Below are 10,402 nucleotides of genomic sequence, written 5' to 3'. Positions count from 1 at the left end.
TAGTGTCCTTCTGTATCTCTAACTACAGTCTTTAGTTTAAAATCTAATCTGTCTGATATGAGAATTGCTACCCCAGCTTTCTTTTGAGGTCCATTGGCATGAAAAATGGTTTTCCATCCCTTCACTTTCAGTCTGGATGTATCATTAGGTTCAAAATGAGTCTTTTGTAGACAGAAAATGGATGGGTCATGTCTTTTTATCCAATCTGCAACCCTGTGGTGTTTTATGGGAGCATTTGGGCCATTCACATTGAGAGCGATTATTGAGAGATATGATTTTAATGATATCATGTTGCGTGTGAAGTCTTTGTTTCTATAGATTGTAAATTTCTATTCTGTATCACTCTTGGGGTCTTTTTACTTTTATAGAACCACCCTTAATATTTCTTGTAGGGCTGGCTTGGTGGTCACATATTCTTTCAGTTTCTGCCAGTCTTGGAAAGTTCTTGTCTCTCCATCCATCCTGAATGACAGCCTTGCTGGAGAAAGGATCCTTGGCTGCATGTTCTTCTCAGAGCTCTGAAAATACCTTGCCAACCTTTCCTGGCTTGCCAGGTTTCTGTTGACAGATCTAACGTTATTCTGATGTTCCTCCCTCTGTACATGAGGATTCTCTTCCCCCTGGCCACTTTCAAGACTGTATCTAATATTTTCAAATTGCACTGTTACGTGACGTGGTGTAGGTCTGCTCTCATTGATCTTGGAAGGGGTCCTCTCTGCCTCTTGGACACGAATGCTTGTTTCCTTTGCCTGATTAGGGAAGTTCTCAGCTATAATTTGTTCAAATATCTCTTCAAGACCTCTTTCTTTCTCCACCCCCTAGGGGATGCCGATGATTCTGATATTGGAATATTTCATTGAGTAAGTAATCTCCCATAATCTACATTCTTGAGATTGGATTTTTTTGAGCCAAGTTTCTGTTTTTTCCTTCTCTTCTACAATCCCATCCTCCAATTCACTAATTTGTTCTTCTGCCTCATTTACCCTGGCCATCAGAGCATCTGGTTTAGACTGCATTTGATTCATAGCATTTTTAATTTCTGCCAGATTCACTCTCATTTCCGCCCTTAGAGATTCTATATTCTCATTAATATTTTCGTTAATATTTTTTTCAAGCCTACACATCATCTTGACCATTGTTACTCTGAACTCCATTTCTGACAATTTGGTTATATCCATATCCATTAGTTCCGTTGCAGAGGCCACAGACTCTGTATCTTTTCTTTGTTGAGGGGGATTTCTCCTCGACATTCTGATAAGGAGAGGTTGCGGGTTGTACAGAGCCCAAATTATTGACCAGGACCCAAGCAATGTGCACTCGTTTTATAGGGACCTTAGGAATGTGGGCTTCTTGATTTTTCAGCCTGCCTTCTGGGGGGAGGGGCCTGCCGCACTGCTACTCAGGCAACCCTGTTTGGGTAGAGTCACCCCATCCCCTGCAAGGGGGGATCGCACAATATGAACTGGTATTTCCGGGCTTTTGTTTCTCTGGCGGCTTTCCCTGGCAGTTTTCTGTGACTCTTCTGAGAGTCAGAGCAGCAGTGGCCATATCCTAGCCTCTGTCTTAGAACAGAGAGATCACAGTCTGCTCTCCACTGAGCTCTCCTGGCCACTTTAACTCTGTTTCTGTTGGTGCTGCTAAAAACCCTGCAGTGTCCCAGGTCGTGCGCCCCACAGCCACTCTCCCAGCCCTCGCTTCCAGGGCTGGCACGTCTCTGTCCTTTGTGCTTCTAATACCGCCAGCCGCCCCGGTTCCCGCACCCGCTCCCGAGCTCCCTATTTCAGTGTGGTTTGCATGTGCTCCAGAGTGCAAGTTTTCAGTCTGGTTGCACGCGCGTTCCCAGGCTCACGGTCTCAGTCTGCTTTCCCTCGGGTGCCGGTCCGCGAGTCCAGCCCACTCCCCAATGCAGGTGGCTACGGCTTCCCGGCACCCAAGCACGGCAGCTCCCCCCCCTTCCATTTATCTTCTGATATCTGTGCGTGGATTCATGGCTCCCCACTTCCTACCTCAATACTCAGCGCTGGAGATGTTCGTTTGTAGAGATCCAGATGTATTTTCCTACGTCTCAGGCTGATTCCGTGGGTGTTCAGGATGATCTGGTAGATACCCAGCTCAATTCAGGGGACCAGCTGAAAAAAGGTCCCTTACTCCTCTGCCATCTTTTTCCAACCCCCACACCTCAATACTTAATACATACCCTAGGAGGTATTGATCTCTACTATCATAGTTAATTCCATTGAAACTGAGAGTTCACAGTTAATCCTTTCTCTATCCTTCATTGTTCACTGGACAAGCATCTATCAAGCACTTACTGTGTACTAGATATTATGTTAAGTCCTGGGTACAAAGAAGGAAAAACAGTCCTTTTCTTTAAGTGATGAACATGATGAAAATATTAAAATGTTTGTGATAAATGTTAAGATAATAGAAAGTCTAGCATTCCATAACAGGAGAGGCACCAAACGCAGCCTGAAAGGGACAAGATTCCTCAGTGCCATCTCCCCTCCCCCACACTATAAAGTTGTGGGTCTCTGGTTCAGAGCCTGTGGCAAAAGAACTGAATAAATTCCCCTTGTCTCCTCCAATAAGGTCCTTCTGAATAAAATTTTTGAGGAAAATTATTTCCCCTTTCCATTTCTGAGAACTAAGCATAAGGAAATCGTGCAGTAGAAGCAAAAATCTACATATGCAGAAAGATGTCCGTTGCAGAGTTATCAAAATTGGAGGAAAAAAACCTAGACGCAATAAAAGTACCCTAAACCAATGGAGTAGTTGAACAAAATGTAGCACATCTACCAATGCACATTATGAAGCAAAAAGAACTGTAATTGTTCAGAAGGAACACAGACCCTGGAGTCAGATTTTCTAAGCTTCATTCTTTGGGCGAAGTACTTACTGTTCCTGAGTCTCAGGGGCACCTGGATGGCTCATTCGGTTGAGCATCTGACTCTTGATTTCAGCTCAGGTCATGATCTCAGGGTCGTGGGATGGAGCCCCGTGTTGGGAATCCTTGCTCAGTGGGGAGTCTGCTTGAATTTCTTTCCCTCTCCCTCTGCCCTTCCCCCCTGCTCATGTGCTCTTTCTCTTTCTCTAAAATAAATTTTAAAAATGGGGTTAGGTAATAATAGTTGCTATCTCACAGTGCTGTTGTGGAGATTAAATAAGATACTTCAGGTAAAGCACTTAACAAACACCTAGAGTAGTGCTCAGAAAATGTTGCCATTATTGTTATCATTATTAATGTGAAGTTAATTGGGTGCATTTAATAAAGCACAGAAAATGTTCCCAGTACAGTTTTAAGTGAAAAAAAGATATAAAATAATACGTAAACAAATTCTGAGCCTATGAGAAATACATATGAAATGGTTATATTGATAGCAAGACACTATGAATTGTATCTTAATGAAAGATTTATTTTAATCTTACTGCAAAATTCTCTCTTACTAGAGAAGGAGAGGGAGGAATATAAAAATAAAATTTTAAATGTGAGGATGGGGCACCTGGGTGGCTCAGTTGATTAACCATCTGACTCTTAATTTCCAATAAGGTCATGATCTCAGGCTTGTGAGATCAAGCCCTGTGGTGAGCTCAGTACCCAGCACCGAGTTTGCTTGAGATCCTTTCTTCTTCTCCCTCTTCCCCTCTACCCCACCCCTCCGCTTGCCTGTGTGCATGTGCAAAAGCTTGCTCTCTCTCTCACAAATAAATAAAATCTTTAAAAAAATTCTCTAAAGAAAAATCGAAAATAAATTTTCGCCGGGATTCATGTCTGCACAGTTATGAGCCTATGTGACCTTCAGCTTGGGGAGAGACATCTTTCTTTTAGCATATAAAACTCCAATTGATCTCAATATTTAGTAATAACATACTGATGAAAGCTAATTCCAAGCTATAGGTCAGTGTCATTAGGACTGTCAAGAGGTAGACTGAAACAGATCAGAGAGAAGAAAATAGCCACATATTAAATGTTAATATATAAGAGTTTCTTTTGTATTTATAGTATTAATTTAAATATGCAAAAAATACGTATAAATAGCTACGTATAAATACGTAGATATATTAATGTAAACATAAAGAAGTAAAAGATTGGAAATATAGTGCTGAGAGTAGCTATCTTTGGGCTAGAAGATCACAGAAAATACCCAATTTCTTTTTTGTCCTTTCTAAAGTCATCTACTTGGCATGTAATACTTTTAAATTGGGGGAAAGGGAAGTTTAAGAACTATTCGTTTCCTCTTTTTGCAGCAAGGGACTCTTAATGAGAATGTAAGAGGGAGAACGCAAGCCAATAATGTCGTAAATTCCCTACTGCATGTGATTGTTTACTATAAAGAGTTCCTGAGTTGGGAGCTAAAAATAATAAGAGCTAGGGGCTGAATTTGGGTAGGGGGCAACAAGTCCCACAAGAAAGGCTGTGAGCAGGGCAAACTGGGTTCAGCACAGGAGCAGGGTGACTGGGAGAGAGGGCAGGTTGGCTTAGGGCTCCCATTAGGAGTGGGGACTGTGTGGGGAGGAGGTGCTCAGCCAAGCCATGGATGCATCTTGGAGAGGCTTTGTGGAGGCACTGCTTCATGAGTGGGAGTTGTTTTAAAGGTTCAGTGGAGGAGCCAAGTTCAGTTTGATCCTCCCCAGTCTCATTAGCCTGTCAACCAGGTTTTCCACTCCCAGACCTGCAAACTGATTTCTGGTCATGTGTAGCCTCTTATATCCATCCAGTTCCTTAGCAAAGAATTTTCTGTACCTCCAGTATGTCCTGATGTGGGTGCTTCTTGAACTAAAAGAACTTTTCCAGTGAAGTCTTTTCAATAAGGAAATATGCATACTTTCTTCACTTCCAAAACTAGACAGGCCTTTGGAAACCGTTTAGCCAAATGCCCTCATGGGCTCAAGGTCATTTTAGAAATGAGGAAACTGGTGCCCGAAGGGGTTTAGGTGTTTTGTCCAAGGTAACTAAGTAAACTATGGCAGGCCCCCCAAGGATCCCTCTTTTTTCTGTGTTATTTTTTTCCCCATTACTCCATGTTGTTCCTTGTTAAACAGGAAGAATCTTCCTTTGCTAGGATGCATCAACACAACATTAGCTTCTGTCATATTTGTACTTATCATTACATCTTGACAAATGATATTTACCATTATGTCCTGACTGACTAACACTTACCATTTATTGAGGCCTATGTGTTCCTTTTATAAACTGCCATTTAATTCCCATAATAAAAAGGTATTATTAGAATTTATTTTCAGACAAAGCATCAAAGCAGTTAAATAAACATCCACCATCACCCTGTTAGTGGTAGCAGAGCCAGGATTTGAACCCAGTCCGTCTGAATCCAAAATTACCTTCTTGACTCTCCATAAAAACACCCTGGTTGGCGGGGGGGACTTGGTGGCACAGTCACGTAAGCACCTGACTTGATTTCAGCTCAGGTCATGATCTCAGGGTTGTGAGAAGTCATTATCTCAGGGTCATGAGATCGAGCCCTGCGTCAGGCTCTGCACTCAGCGGGAAGTCTGCTTGAGATTCTCATTCTCTCCCTCTGCCCCTCCCCACCACTCTTTCTCTCTCTCTCTAAAGTAAATAAATAAATCTTAAAAAAAAAAAACCACACCCTGGTGGTTTGTGAATGTGTGTGTGTATATCCATATTATATAAAAATATATATAATGGAATATTATTCAGCCTCAAAAAAGAAGGAAATCCTGCTGTTTGCAACAGCATGTTGAATCTGGAAGACATTATGCTAAGTGAAATAAGCCAGGCACAGAAAGACAAATATTGCATGATCTCACTTATATATGGAAACTAAAAAAAGTTGAAGGTATAGAAGCAGAGAACAGAATGGTGATTGTCAGGGGCTGGGGGGACAGAGAAAATGGGAAGATTTTGATCAAAGTACAAAGTTTCAGTTATGCAAGATGATTAAGCTCTGAGATCTAATATACAACAATGTGTCTATAGTTAACAATATTTTATTGTACTCTGGAAATTTGCTAAGAGGGGAACTCTTAAGTGTTCTCACCACATTAAAAAAAAAGAAGAAGAAGAAAACAGTAGGGTGCCTGGCTGCTGTACTTGGTTGAGTGACTTTTGATCTCACGGTTGTAAGTTCAAGCCCTACGTTGGGTATAGAGATTACTTAAACATAAAATCTTTAGGGTGGCTCACTTGGTTAAGTGTCTGCCTTCTGCTCAGGTCACGATCCCAGCATCCTAGGATATCCCGCATCAGGCTCCTTGCTTGATGGGGAGCCTGCTTCTCCCTCTACCCCTGCTTGTGCTCTCTCTCTCTGACAAATAAATAAATAAAATCTTTTTAAAAAATGGTAACTATCTGATATAATAGATATGTTAATTCGCTTGATGGTGGTAATCATTTCACAATGTGTGATGATTTGATAATCATCAATGTTACTCCTTATTAAATCATCAAGTTGTATACTTCAAATATATACAATTTTTAATTGTCAAATATATCCCAGCAGAAATTTAAAAATAAATAAATAAAAATACCTTGACTGTACAAAAAAAATACCTGGTGTGGCTGGCCTTTCAAGGAGCTGGTTCTTTATTAAAGTAAATTCATCATTCCCTAAAGTTCTCTCATTTGTGAAATTGCCTTTTCTTTAATGAAAATGGCAACACTTAAGCATCTTGACATTATGTGAGAACTAAATTCCTAATTGTATTAATTCTAAGCACCTCAATAGAGTTACCCAGATAAGAATTTTTGCCCTGGACTTGTTTATATTTCATTTGAGTATGCAAAATATTACTATGATGTATTACTATAATATGGTAATACTTTACATACTCAAGTGAAAAAAAAAAAAGGAGGGGCGCCTGGGTGGCTCAGTTGGTTAAGCGTCCAGCTCATGATTTCAGCTCAGGTTATGATTTCAGGGTCATGAGTTCAGGCTGCGTGCTGGGGGCGGAGCCTCCTGTGATTCTCTCTCTCCCTCTGCCCCTTCACCTCCCCGCACTTGCTTGCTCTTGCTCTGCCTCTCAAATAAATCAATTAATTGAAAGAAAAAAGGAACTCAGGGTAAAATTTTTATGAGAACTGTAAAGGAGAAATCTTAGATAGTCCCTGTGTTTTATTTTATTTTCCATTATTATGGCATTGTCCATAACTTTTATATTATGAAACATCTACTCTGGCACTTGAATTAATAAATAAAAAGCAAGGTGCCCTCCAATTCCTTGCTAGTCTTCAGGACAAAGATCATTCAGAGTTCATCCTGAAAAGCATCTAAATTTAGAGATTTGCTGCCGGAGCAAAACTTTCACGTACCAGTAATAGAACCAGGCTGGTTATCCAAAGTATGTCAGGCATGTGCTTGCGATGCTGTCACAAGCAGGGTCAAGAGTGTCTGTCCCTGTGCACCCGTGACCCAGGAGGCCTGCTGTTTCTAGGCCAGTCACAAAGAGATCTGAGGCTGGAAGCAAAGATGGTTGCACAATAATGAGCACGTTTGTCAAGCAAGGGTTTTTTAAAAAACATTTTTGTTTAATTTGAAAAGTGTATATATGCACATAGTGTTTTTGTTTTTGTTTTGTTTTAATGTCAAAAGCTTACTGAAGAAGACCTAGGTCTCTCTCAACCCCTGACGACTAGTCCCTTGATCTGCAACTCGGAAGCAATCACAGTTTAAGCTCATTTATGTGGCCTTTGAGTGTGGATATTTTAAAAGCAGAGGAAAACTGCTTTTCTACATCTGGTAGTCAGTCTCTCTTTTTTAATCTTACAAATGCCCACTGGCAAAGACAAAAGAAGTTAGAGGACAGGACCCTGGTGAGTATTCAAAAAGCCTGCTTTGCCTTGTTTCTCAAATACAGATAACAGAGGTTGTAAGTTCTATTACTCTTCCTTTGTTTCCTTCTTTACCCCTCCTATTCTGGAGCAAAGGACAAAGCATAGAGGACATAGCTAGAAATGGTGGGGGAGGGGACAATAAACACAACAGTAACAGCTTCGGTTGTCAACGGAGCACCTACTCTATTCCAGGCACTGTAATATGTTTTTTGCTTTTCCAATTTCATCTTCATAACAATTCCATGAGGTAGGTGTTTTTATCCTCATTTTTACAGACAAGAAAACTGGGAAAGATTAAGTAATTTATTCGAGGATATATAGCTACTAAGAAACAAAGCTAAATTTTGAACCTAGGACCCTTCAACTCTGAAACCCCACTGGAAACATTTTCAGTCTTCGTAGGGAGAAAGAGGACATAACTGGCAGAGTGTTGAGCTTATGTAAGGAGTGAAAAATGACGTGGTACAAATTAGGGTGGTCCCTGGCCTGTCAGTGTGTGGGAACTGCTCTGAGATCTGCATTAGAGCTTTGGGGGAGGTTACACTGTTCAAAATGAGTGTGTCAGACGGAGGGTCTGATGAGCACAGCATCAAGTGAGCTTACTAAAATGAGAATTCTCAGGCTGGAGATGAGTGTGCCAGTCTCAGCGACACAATTTAAGAAACTGGATGGGGTCTTTCAAGAACAGGAGAGGTCTGCTGCAGATATTCTTGGACAGGTCCCGACCTTTCATACCACTGAAGGTAACCACAGATGGACAAGACACTCTCAGAAACTGCAGTCATTTGGAAGGAGAGCAGTGCCAGGGACAGCAGAGAAAGATCAAGTTGGAATTATATATGCCCTTAAATGTCACGGGACAGCAAGAAATGGGATAGAGTAAAAATCCACTGGGGCCAGCAGCAGGAATTCTATGTGGACTCACAGCCATCTGTGAGACAGATAGCTGAGCAGAGCTAAGAGTGAGAAAAGAGTCATTTTTTTTTTAAACTGGCCTAAGCCTGGGACCAGATGCCATGAACAAGAGAAGACACTTTTCATATGTATTCATATCTGAGAAGGGTTTGCAGCAAGTCATGTGAAAAGGTGCTATGAGGTGCTATGGAGAATCAGGTCTACCTAGGGCAGTCAGGGTAGGAGTAACTTATGAAAAAACATTTCCAGAATGTCAGATTTCTTCATTTTGTTGGGGGGGGAGGGAGGGGGAGAGAGAGAGAGGCAGAGAGAGAATCTTAAGCAGGCTGCATGCCCAGCGTGGAGCGTGACGTGGGGCTCAATCTCATGACCCTGAGATCATCACCTGGGCCAAAATCAAGAGTTGGACACTTAACTGACTGAACCACCCAGGTGCCCTGAGGTTTCTTCTGTGACCAAAGAACACACTGAATTCTCACTACTGGGGAGTTAATTAAGGAATCTGAAAGGGAGGTTAAATCAGATGTCTTCGGGGCAGAAGAATGAAGAGCAGAGGAGAGTTTGGCAACACAGAGCAGCAAGGGTGCAAGTGTGCCTCAGCCACTTGAAGTCAGAGCCCAGGACTCATGGTGATGACCAGTCACCCTTATCTGCACATAGTGTAGCAAGTTTGGTAACAAACAGGATCCTGAAGCCACCAAGGCACCAACTACTGGCATCTCATTGACCTCAACCTGTAATAGTTCCAAGAAGAAAGCAAGGATTGCCACCCTACCCTACCAGCAAGAAATGGGTTTGTTTCCATTGTGAGGAAAGATACCTTGTGGCAGGAAGACTGCTCATGAGGAAAAAGTGCAGGGAAGGGGAGAGGGAGCTCACCTTTCAGATGGCAGACTTAGCTCTTTTCCCAGATCCCAAAATGGAAATTTTTCCAGCTATAGCTTCCCTTGTTGAATCCTAATGTTACTATGTTTGATCTTAAGCTTTAACTGGCCTAGGGGGACTAGACTGTCTGGGTTGGGATGGGAGTAGGACCTCACTGGGGTAACTCAAACCTTTCCTGGTAACTATAGAGCCAGGGAGAGTCAGACCTCTCCATTCAAAGGGCTTCAGAGATGAGTCACATCTAACCTCACCAGAGAAGAAGGGAGGAAAGGGGTGGGCCTCAAGACTGGAGAGACTCGGGTGCCAAGAGCAAATAGTGTACCGTGTTTACTCTCCCCTTCACTCAACACTCTGAGGTGGTATTGTGTAACAGACTTGCTGAGATGTTAAATTGTCTGTGGAGGAAAATGAGGTGGGGGTGGGATGGGCAGAAATCATTTGTTATTTATGTCATTCTCTGTCTTCTTTTTATATTTTTAAGGTTTATTTATTTAAGTAATCTCTGCACCCAACATGGGGCTTGAACTCACAACCCTGAGATCAAGAGTCGCAGGCTCCTTCAACTGAGCCAGCCAGTTGTGCTGCTATTCTCTGTCTTCTGAAGAATGGAACTCTCTTGTTTGAAACATGATGAGTGTGTGGGGTGCCTGGGTGGCTCAGTTGGTTAATAGTCTGACTCTTGATTTCAGCTCAGGTCATGATCTCACGGTTGTGGAATCAAGCCCCAGGTTGGGATCTGTGCTCAGGAAGAGTCTGCTTGTCCCTCTTCCCTCCCCACCCCCACTTGCTCTC

At 42.1% G+C, this 10,402-nt stretch overlaps 1 long non-coding RNA gene across 1 annotated transcript in view; it reads left to right on the top strand.

Annotated features, from left to right (window-relative positions):
* Positions 1–10,402, top strand: part of LOC105236024 — a 28,228-nt gene that overhangs the window by 15,197 nt on the left and 2,629 nt on the right. The window lies entirely within an intron of this gene.

The sequence above is a fragment of the Ailuropoda melanoleuca genome, chromosome 1 (assembly GCF_002007445.2).
Source record: "Ailuropoda melanoleuca isolate Jingjing chromosome 1, ASM200744v2, whole genome shotgun sequence".
NCBI classification, from domain to species: domain Eukaryota; kingdom Metazoa; phylum Chordata; class Mammalia; order Carnivora; family Ursidae; genus Ailuropoda; species Ailuropoda melanoleuca.
Note: the sequence above shows the minus strand (reverse complement) of the source record. Positions and strands in the feature narration are given on the sequence as shown.